The 21,862-nt window shown below is 53.6% G+C and overlaps 3 long non-coding RNA genes across 4 annotated transcripts in view; 1 reads left to right on the top strand and 2 right to left on the bottom strand.

The window, feature by feature from the left end:
- Positions 1-9,172, bottom strand: part of LOC127472700 (uncharacterized) — a 140,608-nt gene extending 131,436 nt beyond the window's left edge. The window contains exon 1 of the long non-coding RNA XR_007905105.1: positions 9,121-9,172. This is a non-coding gene — a long non-coding RNA (uncharacterized LOC127472700). The remainder of the gene's footprint in view (positions 1-9,120) is intronic.
- LOC127472701 (uncharacterized) overlaps positions 1-21,862 on the top strand; it is a 250,451-nt gene that overhangs the window by 203,466 nt on the left and 25,123 nt on the right. The gene's annotated exons all lie outside the window — the stretch shown is intronic.
- LOC127472712 (uncharacterized) lies at positions 442-1,393 on the bottom strand. Its single transcript, XR_007905122.1, has 3 exons — positions 1,359-1,393; positions 1,067-1,193; positions 442-497 (listed from the first exon to the last, which is right to left on the bottom strand). It is a non-coding gene; the product is annotated as an uncharacterized LOC127472712 (long non-coding RNA).

Genomic DNA, 21,862 nt, shown 5'->3' with positions numbered 1-21,862 from the left:
CACAGGCACTGGAACCACCACGGGGCCTCAAGAAACTGGCACCCAGGGCTTGCTGGTCCCATGTTGATGAGAAATTTTTAGGATAAAACACTCAAATGGTTTCACAATTCCCAGAGTTCCCCCTGGGAAAGAAGTACCTGTTTCCCTTGGATCCAAAGGCGAGGGAATCTGAGGAGTCACCCTCTCCTGGCTGAAGTCAAACCACTCCTGGGGCACATTTCTCTGCTTCACAGGGTGCCTCAGTTTAGGAAATGGTGGGTCCTACTCCAACAGCCTCTTTTTCACTGGAAAAGCAGGGATTTGGGTTCAGCTGTCCCCCTGTATCCCCTGGGGCAGAGGGAACCAACACAGAGGAGCTCTTGGAGCGCTACAGTGACCACAAACACCCCAGAACAGCTCCTGACACAAACAGTGGGATGGCAGAAGCCTTGATTTCCTCACCCTTCAGGATATATCCAGGTGGGATCTAGCCAGGGATATGTGAAAGCAAGAAAAGTCTGGGAATAAGAGGTGAAAGAGGAATCTCGTGCATGCCTCAACTCTTCCATAAAGTGAGACTTTCCCACTCCAAAGGGCTTCCCAGCCTGACGTGGGCATCCAGCTCCTTCAAAAGCAGTCGGGAGCAGGAATCCCTGTCCCTGCTTTGGCAGAGGCTGGGGTTTGCAGGATTGCTGGGCTGATGCCTCTGGGGAAGGATCTGCCACAGAATTCCAGTACCCCAGGGTGCTCCAAGCCCCCTCCAACCTGGCCTTGGACACTCCCAGGATCCAGGGGCAGCCACAGCTTCTCTGGGCAGCCTGGGCCAGGGCCTCCCCACCCTCCCAGGGAACAGTTTGTTCTGTTTCTGTCTTTTCCTCACCGACATTGGTGCCCATAAATAGACAGCCTGGACCCTACAAACACCCAGAGCCTGGTCTGACCAAGAGCCCAGCCCTGCCCGGGACAGGAGGCAGGTCACAGACCTGGAGTCAAACTCATCTGGCTCATGGGCAGCAAAATAAACAACATTTTTGTTCCTTTTAAACGTCAAATCCTGCAGGACTTGGAGGAAATGGGAATGTGGCACCTCTTCTTTCCTGCCCGTGGAGAAGGAAGGAAGGAGGGAGGGTCACAGGTTGCAGGTGTAGCAGGAGATGGTGAAGTTAATAAAAGAGGGAGATCAGTGCCAACCAGAGTTTCCATAGGCCAGGTATCTGTTGTGCAGACAACGGAAATTCTCTTAAGATTTGGAATTTAAAATTGGAAACTCTCTTAAAAGGAAGGATCAAAAAAAACCCCATTGGTTTTGAGGCCACTTGCAAACAAACAAACACACAAACAAATAATAAAGCAAAATAAAAGTTAAAATCTGGCACTACCTGTTGGGTTGATCAAGCTGTTCCACTCTGTCTCACCTTTTTTAGCTGCTTTGTATTATAATGTTTCCAAAAACACAAACCCAAGGGAATCTGACACACAGAACCCTGCTGAGAACCCAATAAAAATTGAGAATGTTTAGTTTCAAAAAGACCAAAATGACCATCCAACACTACTGGACTTTTCCCTCCTGAAGCAAAACTGCAGCAAAATCAACTTGATTGATTATTTTTTTTGTCCCCAGAGTGGTGTTTGTCAGTCCAGCCACTTTATCCCATCAGATAAAGTTCAGGATGTCAATCCCAGAACAATCAAGGATGGAAGAGACCTTAAAGATCATCCAGTCCCACCAGCACCACCAGAAGCAGAAATATGACAGAAGTCATAACTTGCAAAGTGCTGATTATGCCAAAGCAGCAACTCGACTGTCATTTCCAAAAGAATAATAAGAATAATACTTGAAACCCCCCGAAGTTGTCCTGGTGAAAGGGCTTCGTTCACAGGTGGAGGAGCACGAAGAGCAAGGAAATCCCGGGGAAATAATGACTTTTTGCCTCAAGGTTATGACACAAAACCAGACTCTCCTCTTGTCTCTTCATTAATTGTTTCTTTTGCCCAGGATCTGATGCTCACCCTGATCCACGAGGCACTTCCCTGCCCCCTTCCCAAGCAGGCTCCCATTGTTTTGGGTAATTTTCCACATCTTCCCTACACTGTGAAATCACAGAATATCCTGAGTTGGAAGGGACCCCCAAGGATCATCAAACTCCAGCTCCCGAAAGGTTTGGTGGGTTTATTTTGCTTGTTGAAACAAGATGCCAGATAGCAGTGCCCTAGAGAGGAAGATCTGAAAATAGATTTATCCATCCCTTAAAAATGGACTTCAGTGCCATCCCCCTTTCCAGTGGTGGTCCTGGTTTCAAACAGCCACATCCACCCTCCTGCAGGAATGAGAAACATGGCCAAATGTTTGCAGATGAATCACACATCCTCTGTGCCACCCTCTGCAGAAACCTCCCAACAAAGCAGTCAGGAAGTCTTTGTCCCACCTCAGGGGGAGTTCTGCTCCCAGCATTCCTCCCCCAGCCCCTTTCCACCTTCCCTGGATGTGGAGCTCCATATCCCACCTTCCCTGGATGTGGAGCTCCATATCCCACCTTCCCTGGATGTGGAGCTCCATATCCCACCTTCCCTGGATGTGGAGCTCCATATCCCACCTTCCCTGGATGTGGAGCTGACATCCCAGACGAGGCCACTCTGCCTCCAGCCTTTGAACTGCTGCTTCTTGCAGGTGAAAAGCTCAGTTGGCCCCAAAACTCTGCATATTTGGGTGCTGCTGTGGCTCTCCCTCAGAAACCCTCCCGTTCTGCAGGGCAGCAGTTGCTGCTCTCTGGGCACACCCAGCCCGAGGTGGGAACTTTATTCCAGTGGGTAACTCTGGTAACTTTATTCCAGTAGGTAACTCTGGTAACTTTATTCCAGTAGGTAACTCTGGTAACTTTATTCCAGTGGGTAATTCTGGTAACTTTATTCCAGTAGGTAACTCTGGTAACTTTATTCCAACAGGTAATTCTGGTAACTTTATTCCAGTAAGTAACTCCGGTAACTTTATTCCAGTAGGTAATTCTGGTAACTTTATTCCAACAGGTAACTCTGGTAACTTTATTCCAGGAGGTAATTCTGGTAACTTTATTCCAGTAGGTAACTCTGGTAACTTTATTTCAATAGGTAATTCTGGTAACTTTATTCCAGTGGGTAACTCTGGTAACTTTATTCCAACAGGTAATTCTGGTAACTTTATTCCAGTAAGTAACTCCGGTAACTTTATTCCAGTAGGTAATTCTGGTGACTTTATTCCAACAGGTAACTCTGGTAACTTTATTCCAGGAGGTAATTCTGGTAACTTTATTCCAGTAGGTAACTCTGGTAACTTTATTTCAATAGGTAATTCTGGTAACTTTATTCCAGTGGGTAATTCTGGTAATTTTATTCCAGTAGGTAACTCTGGTAACTTTATTCCAGTAGGTAACTCTGGTAACTTTATTCCAGTGGGTAACTCTGGTAACTTTATTCCAGGAGGTAATTCTGGTAACTTTATTCCAACAGGTAACTCTGGTAACTTTATTCTAGTAGGTAACTCTGATAACTTTATTCCAGGAGGTAATTCTGGTAACTTTATTCTAGTAGGTAACTCTGGTAGCTTTATTTCAATAGGTAGCTCTGGTAACTTTATTCCAGTGGGTAACTCTGGTAACTTTATTCCAGTGGGTAACTCGATGCCTCCCTGTCCCCACAGAACAGGCTGAGCTGCTCCTGGGGTCGTGGCCCAGAGCTGTGTCTGTGCCATGAACTCTGGCTGGGGTCATGCATTTAGTGCTCAGTGTGCTGGGGCTGAATGGACACTGCACTGACCCCTGCTCGGGAGCCAGGCCTGCAAACGCTGCCCCCAGTCATTAGCAGCCCCTCGTGCTGCTCCTCACAGTGGCCAGGCAGGGCAGCAGATGTCAGGACAGCCAGGGCAGATGGCCCTGAGCCCTGTCCTCTCACCACTTGGGTGTCACCAGCACTCCTCTTCAAACGTGCTTTCGGGTTCTCTTCTCTGCACAGAATAAAACCATCCAGCTGATAATTATTCTTCCCGTTCCTGCCCCGAGGGAGAAGGAAGAGACAGACTCCACTGGGTTTGGATCAGAGCTCTGTGGAGCCCAGGAGCTGAAATGTGGGTCATGGTAACACCGTGACACAAAGAAGGGACAAACCTCCCCAAATTCAACAGGATAGAGAAGCAAACTGGAATTCTTGGCTCATCCTACCTGGAGAAGGGAAGAAAAAGGAAGCACCTCCAATTAGTACCACTCCCCAAGGTGTTTTATCCTTCAGTCTTCTTTGCAGCTGTGGATTTAAAAGATCATGAAAACCTTGGGGGTTATTTTTCCTTCACAATTTCTTTTCCATCAGAACGGTCCCTGGAAATGAGGAGAGAAGAAAAGATGATGTTTTCCTCCCATCTAAAAACAAAACCTGCCTTTTCTACAAAAAATATGTATGTTTAGAGAAGCCCAGAAAAGCTGTGGTTGCCCCTGGATCCCTGGAAGTTGGTTGGCCAGGTTGGATGGGACTTGGAGCATCCTGGGCTAGTGGAAGGGTCAGGGTGTGGAATGAGATGGGATTTGAGGTCCCTCCCAACCCAAATCACTCTGTGATGCCATGACCATTCCCTTTTTGGGAGGGGAACAGTGTATCTTAAACCTTAGCAGCTGCTGAGTGAGAATCCACCCTCCTGGTGCAGTGTGAGCCCTCCAGGAGAGAACAGCTTGTTTGTCTGAACCCCCTTGGGAGGCTCCAACCTTCAGGGTTATCCCTAAAGAAATGAGGATGGGCTGCAACACCAAAGCCTGAGTCCTTCTGAAACAAGAGGGAACGGCCTCAGGCTGTGCCAGGGGAGGCTCAGGTGGGACAGGAGGAGGAATTTCCTGCTGGAAAGGGTGGTGAGGCCTTGGCAGGGGCTGCCCGGGGAGGTTTGGAGTGCCCAGCCCTGGAGGTGTCCCAGGAAGGCCTGGCCGTGGCACTCAGTGCTCTGGGCTGGGGGACAAGGTGGGCATGGGGCACAGGGGGGATCCATGGGCTGGGAGGGCTTTTCCATCCCCAGTGAGTCTGGGATTTTGGGATTCTGGGGTTATCTAAATGCCTTTGCTGTTGAGATAACAAGAGCTGTGTAAAGTGGTTCCTGCTCCTCTCCACTGGAGTGTCCCTGCCCTGGCCTGGGGTGGAGTTGTCCTGCTGCTCCCCTGGCTCTCTCCCACTGGTTGTATCCAGCTGGGAGGATTCCAGCTCTCCACAGTGCTGTTACAGAATCTGGGAAGATGAAACATGACTTCTTTTTCCTTTTTCTGGAGTTACCAAGAAGTCTGTGCACAGCCACGCACCCCTTGTTAAACTCCATGGAAATGAAGATTAACCAGCAAGAGAAGGTACAGCTGGGAAAATAATGGGAATGAATATCATTACAAGCATCTGGATTGAGGGAAAATGAAGATAAGGCCATAAGCCCTTAATAAGGCTGGACATCATAAACATACAGAGGAGATTAGGAGCACAGCAAACCCAGTGTGCACAAAGTGATTTATTGTGGGCACGGCACAAGGTGCTGCCACGGCTCTGGGATGGTTCAGGGGCTGACAAACGAAGGAGGAGCTTCCTGGACGTGGAAAAGAAAAGCATCAAGATTTACTGCACCCATTCAGCCCCACAAAGGAGCTGGTTCTCGCTGTTTTCAAGGGGGGCTTGGGGGCTAAATAAGTCAAGGCTCCCTCCTTCACTTCTGAGTGCTGCCATTGTTGCTTTTGAAAGCCCCCAGAGCAGTGTCAGCCTCACCCCGTGGCTCCAGCCCTCCTTGCTGCTGCAGATGGCAGCTGGCAGCACCCCGTGGGCAGCAGAGTTATGGGGTGGCCACTCCACCTGATTGATGCTCCCCCTGCGCTGGGGGTGGGAGCCCAGCCCTGTGCCCGTTCTGGTGCTCAGCAGTGCTGGGAGAGGCTCTGCTCCCCCACCCTGCCCCTTGGCTTCCCTTCCCCTGCTCTGGGGCCAGGTCCTGGCCCCTGTTTCCAGCAGGAGGGACAGAGCAGGGCACTGGGGACACAGAGCCCTCCCCTCCGGGACAGTGACACAAACCTTTGCATACTGTGCATTTTGGGATCACAGAATCATTTCAGTTGGAAAACACCTCTGAGATCAAGGAGTCAAACAGGTCCCAGCACAGCCACACCTGCCACTGGCCCGTGTCCCCAGGGGCCACTTCCCACATTTTTTGAACATTCCAAGGATGGTGATTCCACCGTTTCCCCGGGCAGCCTGTGCCAGGGCTTGGCAACTCTTTTCTGTACAGGATTTTTTCCTGATGTCCAATTTAAACTTCCCCTGGCACAGCCTGAGGCCGTTCCCTCTCCTCCTGTCCCTTGTTCCCTGGCAGCAGAGCCCGACCCCCCCCCGGCTCCCCCCTCCTGGCAGGGGGTTGCAGAGCCACAAGGTCCCCCCTGAGCCTCCTTTTCTCCAGGCTGAGCCCCCCCAGCTCCCTCAGCCCCTCCTGCTGCTCCAGCCCCTTCCCAGCTCCCAGACAAGCTCATCCCACTCCAACCCCTCCCATCCTCAGGATGCCACCCTCTAGATCCAGCTGCTCAGGGCCCATTCCAGGCTGGATTTGGGTCCAGCTTTCTTGTCTGTGTCTCCAGGGAGGTCTCAAAGGGTCACCCCCTGCCCCCTGCCCTGGCACTGGAGGGGTGGGGACCCCTGACTGCAGGGCAGGTCCTGGGGCAGCCCCAGCCTGTGAAACCCTGGGGCTGCTCCTCTCCCTCATCCCAGTGGGCTCTGATGGGTGTGACCTGGGATTGTCTTCACAGATCCTTCCAGGGGACATAACACTCCAAGGAAAAAGGTGCAATTCAACCCATCAACAGGATGGGTTTGGTATCAGAACTGTTCATCCACAGCAGCTTGTGTGGGGGGCACGTTGGTCACCTCTGAAGATCTTCCCTTTGGGAGGACATTTTGGGTTAATGTCACTGATTCAGCCTCTGCTTTTTGCAAGAACAATTAATTTCTGCTGAGCTGTGCTGGGGTATTGCCAAGAAAAGCCTCAATCTGAGGGCTTTCAGAATTTCTCTGTACCAGCTCAGTGCTTTGTTGCTGCAACCACCCCTGGACGTGCCTGAGGCCACACCCAGAGCACATATTTTAAATTTAAGGATTCAGGACCCAAAAGAAGCCAAATTCCCATTATTTTGTTTTCAGAGGACTGGGTTGGCACTGCCAGAGTTTGGTCACACGGGAAGCCAGGCCTCTCCAAAATCCCTTTTCCTTTTTGAAGCCCCCAGGCAGCAGCAAAGCCCCTGCCCTGGGAGTGCTGGGGAGTTCCACCAGCCCTGCTGGGCTCTGCTGGGCTCCAGGAAGGAGGGGGAGCAGGACAGGGCTTCACCTGCTGCCCCTCGGCCACATTCCCCTCCCCAGAGCCAGACAGGCATCCCCAAACCCTTCCCACCGGTCCCACAAGGTATCCCATTCCTGCCACAGGACCATCATCTCACCACTCTCCCTCTCTGACAATTAGTTCCTATCATTCACACTGTGCAATCAGCTGTTAAATCCTCATTTATGCTAATTTGAATGTGAATGTGCTGCTCAGCAAAATGTTAGATTGCCATGTTTACAAATATACTCCAGGTATTTGGAAATTTAGATGATACAAAACATACTGCTTAAGCTACTTGGGATGCCAGTTTAAATAACTTAAGCCTATTTATCAGTTATTTAGTGATTCTTTGCACATACTGCTGGTTTCTTCGTGCAGCCCCTTGTCACAATTGCTGGTTTAAAAATACATATATAATCTAATAATTGGTAATCTCAGTGATGGAATTTAATTACACACAGCCTCGACGTGGGTAGCACGATTTAACCAAAACATGTTTTTCTAATCCCTGAAAGTGTCCTTTAAAGTTGGTGCATTTGGAAATGAAGAGGAAAATAACCTCTTTGGCTTAGCTGTACCTCCGAGAACGCAATATGTCCATGCAAAGTGATTTTCCCAAAGCTATTACAGCATAATAAGCTCAAGAATTAGTTTCAAGTGAAAGTTTATCTCATTATGTGCTGTGACCTGTGTGCAGCTCACACTCCCCATCAAAGGCTGAGCTCTTCTAATGGCTTTGCCTCGATGCAGTCGCCAAGGTCAGGCCACTGGGAGCCACCAAACCTGCTCTGCTGCTGAACCTCCTCCCCGGGTCTGCTGGGACTGAGCTCGGAGGAGCCTCCACAGCCCTGCTCGGGGAAGCTCCTGCTGAGCCCCTGCCCTGGCACGTGGGGCACAGGGGCCACCCTGCCAGGGGGGTTTGGTGGCTCCAGAGCACCCCTGTGCTTGTGTCACACCAGAACAGGAATCCCAGGATCCCTGGGGCTGGAAAAGCCCCCCCAGCCCATGGATCCCCCTGTGCCCCATCCCCACCTTGTCCCCCAGCCCAGAGCACTGAGTGCCACGGCCAGGCCTTCCTGGGACACCTCCAGGGCTGGGCACTCCAAACCTCCCTGGGCAGCCCCTGCCAAGGCCTGACCACCCTTTCCAGCAGCAAATTCCTCCTCCTGTCCCACCTGAGCCTCCCCTGGCACAGCTGGAGGCCGTTCCCTCTCCTCCTGTCCCTTGTTCCCTGGCAGCAGAGCCCGACCCCCCCCGGCTCCCCCCTCCTGTCAGGGGGTTGCAGAGCCAGAAGGTCCCCCCTGAGCCTCCTTTTCTCCAGGCTGAGCCCCCCCAGCTCCCTCAGCCCCTCCTGCTGCTCCAGCCCCTTCCCAGCTCCCTCAGCTGCTCCTCACAGGACTTGTAAGATGAGGAATCAGAGTCAGACCGACTCGCTCATCATTTTCTCTTTGGGAAAACAAGTTGTACTGAATAAATGAGGAGATGAAGCTGCATTTCAGTCTAGAAACCCTGTGAATTTTCCCTAAAGCTGTAGGTCACTTCCCAGCTCCTGTGTAACCACTGCACACCCTCTGCTCCTGCTTCCCTTTGTCCCTGGATCCATGGAAAACAGCAAGTCCTGGCCTTACCATTCCCTGTGACTGCTGCATGGCCCAGCACAGCAGCAGTGCCAGCCTGGCCCTGGCACCCTGGCTGCTCCTGCCACCACTGATTCTACAGCCCCAAAGCCTCCAGCCCCGTCCAACCTGGCCTTGGACACTTCCAGGGATCCAGGGGCAGCCACAGCTTCTCTGGGCAACCTGGGCCAGGGCCTCCCCACCCTCCCAGCCAGGAATTCCTTCCCAATATCCCATCTAACCTTACCCATGTATGGCTGCAGACCATTGCATGAAGCACAAGTGCTCTTGGAGCCCAGGGCAGCAGTTTTGGGGGTGGCTGGCACTGCTCCTGTCAATAACCACAGGGGTGGCAGGACCTGCAGACAGCACAGGAGGTTTAACTGCCAAACACAGGGTTTGTGCCACCTCCCTTCGACCCAAAGTGCATCTCCTGTGGGAGAAGAGGAAAGGAAACATCCCTGTGGACACACAGGCTGAGAAAGCTGGGGCTGTCCAGCCTGGAGAAGGGAAGGCTCCAGGGAGACCTCTCAGCACCTTCCAGTGTCTGAAGGGGCTCCAGAGGAATGGGAGAGGGACTGTTCCTCAGGAGCTGGAGTGGCAGGACAGGGGGAATGGCTGCACCCTGACAGAGGGGAGAGTTGCCATGAGCAGCAGTGGGGAGGGTGAGGACAAGAAGAACCTCAGGACTGGAGGCTGGAGCCCCCTGGGAGCTCTGCTCATGCATCAGGACTTTTCCCCCCCTTGCCTTTGCCAGCTGGCCCCCGGTGTGACTGTCACCTAGGACTGAATGAGCCCCCCTGGCTCCCGGGAGCCGGGATCATCCCATGCCAGGATCATCCCATACCAGGATCATCCCATGCCAGGATCATCCCACACCAGGATCATCCCATGCCAGGATCATCCCATGCCAGGATCATCCCACACCAGGATCATCCCACGCCAGGATCATCCCACGCCAGGATCATCCCATGCCAGGATCATCCCACACCAGGATCATCCCATGCCGGGATCATCCCATGCCAGGATCATCCCATACCAGGATCATCCCATGCCAGGATCATCCCATACCAGGATCATCCCATGCCGGGATCATCCCACGCCAGGATCATCCCACACCAGGATCATCCCACACCAGGATCATCCCACGCCAGGATCATCCCACACCAGGATCATCCCACACCGGGATCATCCCACACCAGGATCATCCCGCGATGGAGCCTCCGGGAGGGCAGAGGCAGCAGGAAGGGCTGAGGGACGAGCAGGGGGAGCAGTGACACAGCTCAAAGGCTGCTGTCACCTGCTGTCCCCACCCTCCCCGGCCCCATCCCCAGGGTAAATAACCGTGGAATCACGGAATCATGGAATGGCCTGGGTTGGAAGGGACCTCAGGGACCGTCGTGGTCCAGCCACTCTCCAGCTCAGGCTCTCCAGTGCCCCACGGAGCAGGACACCTGCGGGTTCCTGCTGTCTGTGCCACCCTCCAGAGCCCCTGGGTCACATCTACAGCACGAGGTGGCTCAGATTTTCAATATTTCAGATTCCTTTCACGCCCTCCTGGCAGAGCCCCCTCCCTTTGGTCCCCAGTGGGAGCTGTGACAGGTGACCCTGACAAAGCTACGAGGATTCTGTAAGAGAATCCCCTGCCAGACTCTCACCCCGACAATTGGCATTTTGGTGAAAATACTGGGGGAAAAAAATATGTTTATTATGTTTATTTGAAAGTAGAACCGTCTCCAAGGAAAAAAAAAACAACCCCACACAACTTTTTTTTTTTTTAAAAGATGAAAAGTCAGTCATTCAGACGATCTTCAAAGTGCTCGACTTAATCCGCAGAGGGGACTCGATCTGGCTTTTCTCAGCGCAGATTTCGTCCCCCTTGTTCACACACCTTGAGACAAAGGCGGTGGTTAAGACGGCGAGGGGGGAGGGCCGAGGGGTTTTTTTTTTTGTGCGGGATGCACAGCAAATTTATTCCGGAGCCCGCCTGAAACGGGCTTCAGAAAATGGATAGAGTGTCTTCGGGAAGAAAAGGCCCCTAAGTAAACTCCGCCGCCATTCAGCAGATTTGCTCTGGCACTTAACAAGTGGGGCAGGAAGAAAGGAAAATCTGTTGTCAGGTTTGGGGTGTTTATCAGCTCCCCTCGAGACACTTGACCTGGTGCCGGGGACCCCCTAATCCGCTGATCTGCATTCGGGGCCGGGCCGGGGGCTCTTGTCCCCCCGCCCATTGTGTGCCACTCACCTTCCCCCGTCCCCCCACTTAATTCCGCTCACAAATTGTGAAATAAGTTGTTTGGGCTGGATTCGGCGGGGGAATTGTCCTCCCTAATGAAACAGTCTGGTCATTATACAGCGGGGGCAGGAAGGTTTAGCTCTCCCAGAGCCCCCGGCCCGGGTTACGGTTCGGGCCGGCCCCGGACAAAGGACTGAGTGGCCGGCGCTGGCCGGGGCTGACAACCAGCCCGGCACACAAACAGTTACTGCGGGGGCATGTGGGTTTAGGGGCTCCTCAATGGCCCGCGCTCGTAAGGACAAACCCACCGCGCTTCGGACTGTTTGCCAAGGGAAGAAAACCACCAAAAATTAGTTTGTTTTAGGAGTTGTTTCCTTCCTAAAAAAAAAAAAAAAGGAAAAAGGGAAAAAAAAAAAAAAAAGAAAGCAGAAGGTGGATTGGGAAGCACCTACATTTGGCAAAGGCTCCTGCTCTGGCCAGGAGCTCCCGAGCTGCTTCTCCCCTTTCTCTTTCCAAAGCGCTAAAATAGCCTGATTGAGTTAATTCTCAGATCTCGGGGATTTGCAGCATTCATTTCGACGACTTTTAATACCTGCTGACTAAAACTGTTTCCAATATTTTTTACATTTTTAATTGCATTAATCATTAACTGTAATTATTTAGATTTATGAACTCCTTTGTTCAGAAGCTATGCCTGAACTAGATGGAAACAGCTTGATTTCCAGAGGGCAGGGGGACTTATTTCTCCCGGTGAATGGAACTAAGCAGAAACCCCGGAGCAGGAGTAGACTGGACAATTTTTACCAGGTGATTTATCACCAGAGGGACACTTTAAATCTGGATCAGTTTTATTAAACCTACCAGGCATTTATTAAAGCCGGAGCAGCAATAATAGCTGTCTGCGATATCACATAATGACCGTCATTCCACAAAGCCCCCAAATAGCCCCATGAATATGGTTCGCCGGGAACAAACACGGATAATCTGGGACGTGTCTGAAATAATTTGAGCGCAGCGGCCCCACCCGGGCCGGGCGGGAACCCCTTCCCTGCGGAGGGGCAGGAGAGGGGCAGGAGAGGGGCAGGAATGGGGCAGGAATGGGGCAGGATGGCTTGGCCTCCACACCCCGGCTGGACACTCAGGCTGGACACTCCAGGGACAGCCAGGCTGCTGCTCCAGCCCCTTCCCGGATCCCTCAGCCCCTCCTGCTGCTCCAGCCCCATCCCAGCTCCTGTTCCAGCCCCATCCCAGCTCCTCCTGTTCCAGCCCCATCCCAGCTCCTGTTCCAGCCCCATCCCAGCTCCTGCTGCTCCAGCCCCATCCCAGCTCCTGCTGCTCCAGCCCCATCCCAGCTCCTGCTGCTCCAGCCCCATCCCAGCTCCTGCTGATCCAGCCCCATCCCAGCTCCTCCTGTTCCTGCCCCATCCCAGCTCCTGCTTCCCCATCCCAGCTCCTGCTACTCCAGCCCCATCCCAGCTCCCTCAGTCCCTCCTGCTGCTCCAGCCCCTTCCCGGATCCCTCAGCCTCTCCTGCTGTTCCAGCCCCATCCCAGCTCCTGTTCCAGCCCCATCCCAGCTCCTCCTGTTCCTGCCCCATCCCAGCTCCTGTTCCAGCCCCATCCCAGCTCCTGCTGCTCCAGCCCCCCCAGCTCCCTCAGCCCCTCCTGCTGCTCCAGCCCCTTCCCAGCTCCCTTCCCTTCCCTGCACACGCTCCAGCCCCTCCAGGTCTCCCTTCCATGAGGTTCCAGACCCGGACACAGCCCTGGAGGTCCCTCAGCAGTGCCAGCACAGGGGACAGTCCCTGCCCTGGTCACCACAATTCCCTTGGAACACTTTCCCACGCCGGTGTGGAGCTTTTCACCTTTTAATTGAAAGCACCCACACCCTCTTGGTGCAGATTTCCCTTCTCATTTGTCACTCCCTGAGCCCACCAGGCAGCTCCACCAGCACAGGGACTGTTTCTGTGCTGCCAGGCCAGGGGGGAACCCTGTTGCCACTGAAAATGGAAATACAGCAGAGCCCAGGGTGGCCGTGTTATGTTTGTTAGTGCGAGGAAGAGGGGAAAACAGGGATTTTTGTTCAGCTGCAGCGAAAGGTCCACGCACAGGAGTTCAACAGTAAGATTTTTAAAATTCAAAACATAAGAATAAGCGGCACTTCATTGCAGAGTTGAAAGATAATTGTGCAATTAACTGTATGAGGTCAATAATGCCAGAGCTGGATGCTTCTGACAGATAGGGATAATCAATTCAGCCTCTGTATGAAAGGCTCAGAGGTAGCAATGGAAAAATAACCCAGTGCAAACGTTTCAGTGTTCTAATGAACACCAGACAAATCATTATTGACTTTTTTTTTTCACTTATTTTAAGTGCCAGCACACAAGTATGTTCTTTGATTAAATGTAACTTTAGAATTTTGCTTTAAGTTCCGTTTCTGCCCTGATCTGAGCGAGGACATTAATTTAGAAATGGAGCAAAGTCTTCTCCTGGCAGGTGCAGGGTCTGGTCAGGAAAGTGCCCTGAACATCCCCCACAGTGACATCCCGTCCTGGAGGTTAGGGGGGAAAGGAGATCACCTGAGCTCTCCTCGTGGTGCTTGGAATCCAGATTTGGGGGCACCAAAATTCCTGGAAAACTCCAAAATTCCTGTAGAACTCCAAAACTCCTGTAGAACTCCATCCCTGTGTGTGCAAACAGCCATGGCAGCAGAGGCAGAACAAACTCGGAGGATCAGTAAAATCTAGGGGGGGGCAGAAATGTGGAGCTGGACACGGACAGGGACATCTCTGTCCTGCTTTGCTTCTCCTGCGTAATCAGGACAAGCTGGAGAGTCCAGCCTGGAGAAGAGAAGGCTCCAGGGAGAGCTGAGAGCCCCTTGCAGGGCCTGAAGGGGCTCCAGAAGAGCTGGAGAGGGACTGGACAAGGGCCTGGAGGGACAGGACAAGGGGGAATGGCTGCCCACTGCCAGAGGGCAGGGATAGATGGGATATTGGGAAGGAATTCCTGGCTGGGAGGGTGGGGAGGCCCTGGCCCAGGTTGCCCAGAGAAGCTGTGGCTGCCCCTGGATCCCTGGAAGTGTCCATGGCCAGGTTGGACGGGGCTTGGAGCAACCTGGGCTGGTGGAAGGTGTCCCTGCCCATGGCAGGGGTGGCACTGGATGGGCTTTGAGGTCCCTCCCAACCCAAACCATTCCAGGATTCCATGAGGAGCCGGGACAGCGACCCTGGTGGTGACACCGGAGGGCAAAGCTGAGCCCTTCCTCCCCTCCCTGTCAAAGGCCAGTCCCGCGGGTCCCGCTGGAGCTCTCCCTGTGCTCTCCGTGCCAGGAAAAGCGGGAGAGGAGCAGCCCCTCAGCCCCCCAGCCCCTCCTCAGCCCCTCAGCCCCTCAGCCCCTCCACCTGCAGGGCCATGAACGAACCTCGGCCCCGCCACCGGCCCGTGCGCTGATTAACAGCATTAATTCGGTGATGCTGCAATCAGGGGGAGCACGTGACTCATTATTCATCAATTAGGGGGCTCATCCGCGCGGCTGATTAGGGGCCATCACTGCCTCAAATTAAGCACGAAAAAAGATGTTTTAACGCAACCATATGGTTGTACTTCAGAAGCAGTTAGTGCCCAAATTGAGCACATTGACGGCTCATAACTGTCCATGAATGAGGGGACAGGGCCCCAAATTTGTTTAGAGAGTTCCCCCTCCACTTTTGCCGGGGTTTCTAATGTGATCTAATGAATGAGCAGAGTCAGCTTTAATTGCCGACTCACTCTCAGATGAAAAAGAGCCTCCAAAAGACCCTTTTCCTCCTCCCTCCCTGCACCATTGGCTGGAAAAAAAAGGCCAGGGGAGATGATTTTTCCCCCTGGACTGAAGGCAAGACCTTGGCTTTCCCTGTTCTTCACTCTGGTGCAGGGTTGAATTTCCCCACCCTGCTGTGGCCAAGCAGGAGGGAGGCCTGACACACTTGTCAGGGAAAGAACTGGGGTTTGGCTCTGGTGGGGATGTTTTAGGCTCAGAGGCAGTTCTGGAATTATAAATTCTAATCCTTGACTTCTTATTGCAGTAATTTTCTGTTTTCAGTGAAATCCCAGACTGGGTTGGGTGGGAGGGGATCTCAAAGCCCACCCAGTGCCACCCCTGCCATGGGCAGGGACACCTTCCACCAGCCCAGGGTGCTCCAAGCCCCGTCCAACCTGGCCCTGGACACTTCCAGGGATCCAGGGGCAGCCACAGCTTCTCTGGGCAACCTGGGCCAGGGCCTCCCCACCCTCAGAGAGAAGGATTTCTTCCTAATATCTGATCCAAACTTACTCTCTGCCAGTTTGAAGCCATTCCCTGTGTCCTGTCCCTCCATCCCTTGTCCCCAGTCTCTCTCCATCTTTCCTGGAGCCTCTTCAGGCCCTGCAAGGCCACAATCAGGTCACCCCAAAGCTTCTCCTCTCCAGGCTGAACAATCCCAGCTCTCCCAGCCTTTCCTCCCAGCAGAGCTGCTCCAGCCCTGGGATCATCCTGGTGCCTCCTGTGCTTTATTCAGTCAGCCTTTACCCCATCTCTGCTGGACCTCAGCAAATCCTCTTTATCCAAACAACTTCCAAGGCTTTGATCAGACCCCCCTGGCAAGGCCACCACAGCTGCCCCTTCATCCCCAGGACCTGCTGGAAAGAGCTGCAGGAAAAGGTGGGATCCTCCCTCCCACACCAGCAGCCCCCAAGGCCCTGATTCCAGGGGGGATGTGCAGCAACAGCAGTTACCTGTGGATAGGATGGATCTCAGGACAAGGTTCTTCCCCCAGAGGGTGGTGGGCACTGCCCAGGCTCCCCAGGGCAGTGGGCACGGCCCCAAGGCTGCCAGAGCTCCAGGAGGGTTTGGACAAGGCTCTGAGGGACAGGGGGGAGTGTTGGGGTGTCCTGGGCAGGGCCAGGGCTTGGACTGGGTGATCCTTGGGGGTCCCTCCAGCTCAAGATATTCTATAATTCCACAGTCCTTCAGCAGCTGCACCACAAAAAGGACTGGCTCTGTAAACAGTGGCATTATCAGAAAAGTTTGGGGCTGCTGATTCAGTGCTCAATTCCCTGCAAAGATCAAAAAAGGAGCTTTCTACAGAAATAACAATCATTATAAACTGGTAGGGAAAAAGAAATGGGACCTCAAAGGCAAACCTTTTCTGTTGGCATTGACAGCAGTGTTTTGTTCTGGGTTTAGGTACTTTGGTTTACAGAGATAAATTTAATAAGGAAAACAAGCTTAATAGAGCAAACAGCATCCTGGGCTGACCCCCAGCATGGGCAGCAGGGCAGGGGGGTTCTGCCCCTCTGCCCCCTCAGGTGAGACCCCCCTGCAGAGCTGCCCCAGCCCTGGGAACAGCCCAGCAAGGACATGGACCTCAAAGCCCACCCAGTGCCACCCCTGCCATGGGCAGGGACACCTCCCACCAGCCCAGGGTGCTCCAAGCCCCGTCCAACCTGGCCTGGGACGCTTCCAGGGATGGGGACATTTTGTATCCTGAGTGAGGAGTGAGATTCCCACGAGATCCTGGGGGGAACCATCTGGGATTCTCTGGGGCTGGTGGGGGCTGATCCCTGTTGCTGATCCCTCGGGGGCTGGTTGGGGAACAGTCCTGCTCACCATTCTTGGCAGGAGAAAGGGAAGCAACTGCCAGTGTTCAGCTTCACCCTAAAACCAGCCCAGTGCCAGCCCAGCCCCGTGCCACCCTGGTGGCAGTGGGGACGTGTCTCCTGCCCCGTGCCCCTGCTCCTGCCCTGGATCCACGGTGGCATCTGGGAAGTGTCAGCTCTCCATTCTTCCCATTACCTGGCTTTAATTAACCCCCTGAAGCCCCTTTGTGTGGGGGGTGATATCAGCTGGGGCTCTCAATAGAAGCCACCCTTGTCACAAAATTTGGGAACAAGCCCCTCTTGAATGGGCCCAATGAGCCGGGGGGCTGTTTCCTCCCTAATCCCACATTTAATAGCACGAGCAGGGGACAATGGGCAGCTCCTCCAGCTTTCTGTGGCCTCATTCCCTTTGACACATCCAGCCCTGCTTTGTCCCCCCGGGGGACACTCCAGCCCCTCGTGCTCCCGGAGTGTCACTGAGCCAAACCAGCCCCGGGGCCACCGAGCAGCAGGAGGGACCTGGGGCAGCAGGGGGACAAACCTGGGTGCTGCTGCCTCTGCTTGGTCTTTTTTCCCCCTCCTTATATTCCTATAAGGATGTGTTTTCATCCAAGAAGTCAAGGATTATAAGATTTTTGCCATGGCAACATGTTATTATAAATGCAAATGTGAGACTGGAAAAGGGGGGAGCCTTTGGTTCTCATAATTAGATGACAAAAGGGGATAACACTCAAATATTCCATATACTTTGAAACTGGGAAAATCATCCTCTCCTCTGCCATCTCTTTTGCTGGAGAGCTACTCAAGAGCTTTTTTGGCTGGAGCCTGTGGAAGAAATAAAATGTTTTAATTTCATTTTTATTGTGTGAGTGGTGACATTGACACTTCACCTGCACAGCTGGGAGATCTGAGTGGCTGCTGCTGTTTGGGGCAGGAATTTGCTCCCCAGAAGGATGAGGAAAAGATCAGTGTGACCATCATTCATTTTAAACAGTGATTTCATTTCTGCACACGACCTCCCATTTGTATTTGCAGCACCAGAGCCCACTGCATGTTCATTAGATGGTTTTTTTGCCTGTAGAATAAGTGAACTAATTAGATTTAATTTCAAAAAAGAGAAGCCCCAGCATGTGTAGAGTTGGTTAGGAGTAAAATGCTCTGCAGGACACTGCACAGAGAACACCTGTAGCACCTTTTTTCAAATTACCCATCACTGTTTATCTTCTTCATTCATGCAAAAAAGCTCTAAAGAGTGCCATGAAAACAAGCAGGGAACAGCCCCCGTGCCAGGTCACTCCTACCTCGGCAGGAGCAGCTGGAATTATTGCACATACTAATGGAACCTACTTTTCATGTAAAAGAGAGGAAAACACCCCAAACCCAGCAGAGCTGTCACCAGTTTCCTCGTATAAACAGCAGTGTGGGGACTACACTTTGGGATGGTGCACTTGGGACCCTCAGACAGCTCCTGCTTTCACAGTAACAAGTCTTTCCAGGAAATCTCAGTGGTTTAGGGCTGGGTACCAAAGCTAAAAACAAGAACTCGTCATGACTGCCCCGAGTTCTCTGCAAACTGCCCGGTCGGGCGCCATTCACAGGACCCTCTTTCAAGGTCCCTTTAAAAATACATTTCTTTAACTCTCCCCCTGCCCTCCGAGGATTTTTTTTTTTTGCTAATTTGATGAAGACCACACACATAAGATCAAATGCTTTTGTCGTTTGCTCTCATTGTCCCCACGGGCTGAAAGGAGGCGTCGCCTGCGAGTCTGATGGGGAACATCGGGGTCCTCGTCTGGCACCTCTCCAACCTCCCCCTGCCAGGGCAGCACTTTAGATAATTGTGGGGCTTCCTGGTAACTGTCAATTATGGCACTGGCTGGGAGCACCAGCACAGATCTGCTGTGCTGGGAGAGTGCAGGGAAGGGAGCGGAGCTGGGAAGGGGCTGGAGCAGCAGGAGGGGCTGAGGGAGCTGGGGGGGCTCAGCCTGGAGAAAAGGAGGCTCAGGGGGGACCTTCTGGCTCTGCAACCCCCTGACAGGAGGGGGGAGCCGGGGGGGGTCGGGCTCTGCTGCCAGGGAACAAGGGACAGGAGGAGAGGGAACGGCCTCCAGCTGTGCCAGGGGAGGCTCAGGTGGGCCAGGAGGAGGAATTTCCTGCTGGAAAGGGTGGTCAGGCCTTGGCAGGGGCTGCCCAGGGAGGTTTGGAGTGCCCAGCCCTGGAGGTGTCCCAGGAAGGCCTGGCCGTGGCACTCAGTGCTCTGGGCTGGGGGACAAGGTGGGGATGGGGCACAGGGGGATCCATGGGCTGGGAGGGCTTTTCCAGCCTCAGTGAGTCCAAATTCCATGATCATCAGGAGATATCAAGTTTATTGCAATAAATGGAATATGACACGGGACATCCCCCTGTTGATCTCAGGGCTCAGCTCGGAGCTTTCTCTGTTTCTCTGTTTCCAGCACCAGAGGATGCAGAAGCATCACCCCCCCAAGTGCCAGAGGCCAAATCCTTCAGGGCCACATATCCATTAACTGCAGAGCCTGAAGGGAGACTCCAGGGAAGGTGGAGAGGGATTTGGAGTGACAGGACAAGGGCAAATGGCCTCAAACTGAGATAGAGCAGGTTTAGATTAGACTAAACAATACAGTTCTGTATGAACTTCCTAGGAAATAATTTTAAAAAATTAACAAATTTAAACATCATTCCAACTAAAATCTCCCACATTTCTTCCCAAATTCTCACAATTCATTGCTTTTGCCACAATCCCTACTATTGTGTTGTTATTTACCCCTGACAAGTAAATAGGGAAAAGATGAGATTTCATCTTAGAAGGGAGAAAAGGCTTCAAAACCCCATTAAATTAATCTGATGGAATGAAATGGAAAAGTTGTTTTCACATGAGGAGCTGAGCTGATGAAGGCTGTGTGAAGTGCAAGGAATTGATACGACACTGGAGTAGGAACAGCATCAGCAGCCGTGTGTGTCCCCAGCCCTGACTGCAGGGATTGTGACAAAGTCAGGATCACAACAGGTCTTGACACTTTTTTCCCAGGGTTTTTTAGTGATTTTACTCCTGACAGACTCTGTGAATGGAACCCAAAGCGTGTACAAGATTTATATTCATTTACTGTGGCTTATTAATACTGAAAAATTCCAGAAATTCCTCCTCCAGCACAGAGGTGAGGCCCTTGCAGCTGGGAACCTTCCTTCTCTCTGGAGCTCCCCCTGCTCCATCAGACGTGGTGCTTTGCTCACCCTCAGTCTGTGTTTCAGCTCCTCATTTCCTTCTCCGGTGGGTTTGTACCTGGGGCCTGGGGTGGGTTTGTGTTTGGTTGGGAATCAACGCTGGAAGGACGTGTGGGGTCCTATAAACTGTTCCTCTGAGTGTGTAAAAATGGTCACACCCAGGGGGGAAAAAAAAAAAAAGACGTTTGAACTTCAAGCCTTTCCCTCCAGCGTTCTCTGCTGGAGATGTTGTGGGAGGAGAGATCACAGAGTCCCAGCATCCCTGGGGTTGGAAAAGCCCTCCCAATCCATGGAGTCCCCCCTGTGCCCGAGCTGAGCCTGGCACAGCCTGAGGCCGTTCCCTCTCCTCCTGTCCCTTGTTCCCTGGCAGCAGAGAACCGACCCCCCCCGGCTCCCCCCTCCTGTCAGGGGGTTGCAGAGCCAGAAGGTCCCCCCTGAGCCTCCTTTTCTCCAGGCTGAGCCCCCCCAGCTCCCTCAGCCCCTCCTGCTGCTCCAACCCCTTCCCAGCTCCCTTCCCTTCCCTGCACACGCTCCAGCCCCTCCGTGTCTCCCCTGAAGACACTGAAGTCTTCACTAAATCCTCCTTTTATTTTCATTCCCTGTTACTTCCGAGCGAGTAATTCCAAAGGCTCATCCAGGGATATCAGGATTCCCTCCCTCCACACCCCCCGCTAAAACTCCCCCTTGCCCTGTGTGAGCTCTTCCCAACCCTCCGTTACCTGGGCGAGGGGCAGGCGAGGGGCCGGGGGAGGATCCGTGGGCAGCAGTGCAGCCCAGTGGCCACCTCGGGCTCAGCCCAGGAGGCTCCAGAGCCCGAGTCCCTCAGAGCACCGAGGTCCTGCCGGTGCTCCCGGCCCCGGGAATGGCCACTGGGCACCTGGAGAGAGATTCCTGGGGGAAACCAGCAGAGTCCCTGGCTCAGGACCTCCTCAGCATTTAGCCCAAAATAGGCACAGGTGACCCCCCCCAGGGCCGGGTCAGCCCCCAGCGGCTCTGGAGCCTGAGCACAGAGCTCCCGGGAATGCACCAGCAACGATCCCAACGCCCCTGTTTGTTCCTCCCATCCTGTCCCCCCTGTGCCCACCTCCAAATGTCTCACTTCCCAGGAAGGTTCTGTTCAGGACCTGCCGTGGGAGCCCGGTGGCCACCCCAGGCTCCCCGAGCACCCACCCTCGTTTAAACAGGGCCCTCCAGTGCCTCCCATTCGTGATGAAGAATTTCCTGCTGGAAAGGGTGGTGAGGCCTCGGCAGGGGCTGCCCAGGGAGGTTTGGAGTGCCCAGCCCGGAGGTGTCCCAGGAAGGACTGGGCTGTGAAACCCACGCCAGGACCTGCCCGATCCCCCCCGCGAGCTCTGCCCCGTGGTGGGGATTTGGGGAGTTTTGGGGAGGTTTGGGACAGAGCCCCGGGGGCACACGGGGGGTTCGGGTCGGGGTCCCCCCGTCAGCCGGTCCCGCTGTGCCCCCCGGCGGCCCCGCGCGGTCCTGCAGGGCCCGAGTCACACACCTGGCACAGGTACCGTGTCACACACCTGGCACAGGTACCCTGTCACACACACTGTGTCACACACCTGGCACAGGTACCCTGTCACACACTGTGTCACACACCTGGCACAGGTACCGTGTCACACACCTGGCACAGGTACCCTGTCACACACACCGTGTCACACACCTGGCACAGGTACCGTGTCACACACCTGGCACAGGTACCCTGTCACACACACCGTGTCACACACCTGGCACAGGTACCGTGTCACACACCTGGCACAGGTACCGTGTCACACACCTGCTACACACACCGTGTCACACACACCGTGTCACACACACCTGGCACAGGTACC

Source organism: Manacus candei, unplaced genomic scaffold, assembly GCF_025592945.1.
Source record: "Manacus candei isolate 608988 ecotype Guabito, Panama unplaced genomic scaffold, ASM2559294v1 h1tg000031l, whole genome shotgun sequence".
Taxonomy (NCBI): Eukaryota; Metazoa; Chordata; class Aves; order Passeriformes; family Pipridae; genus Manacus; species Manacus candei.
This window is presented reverse-complemented; position numbering and strand designations above follow the sequence as displayed.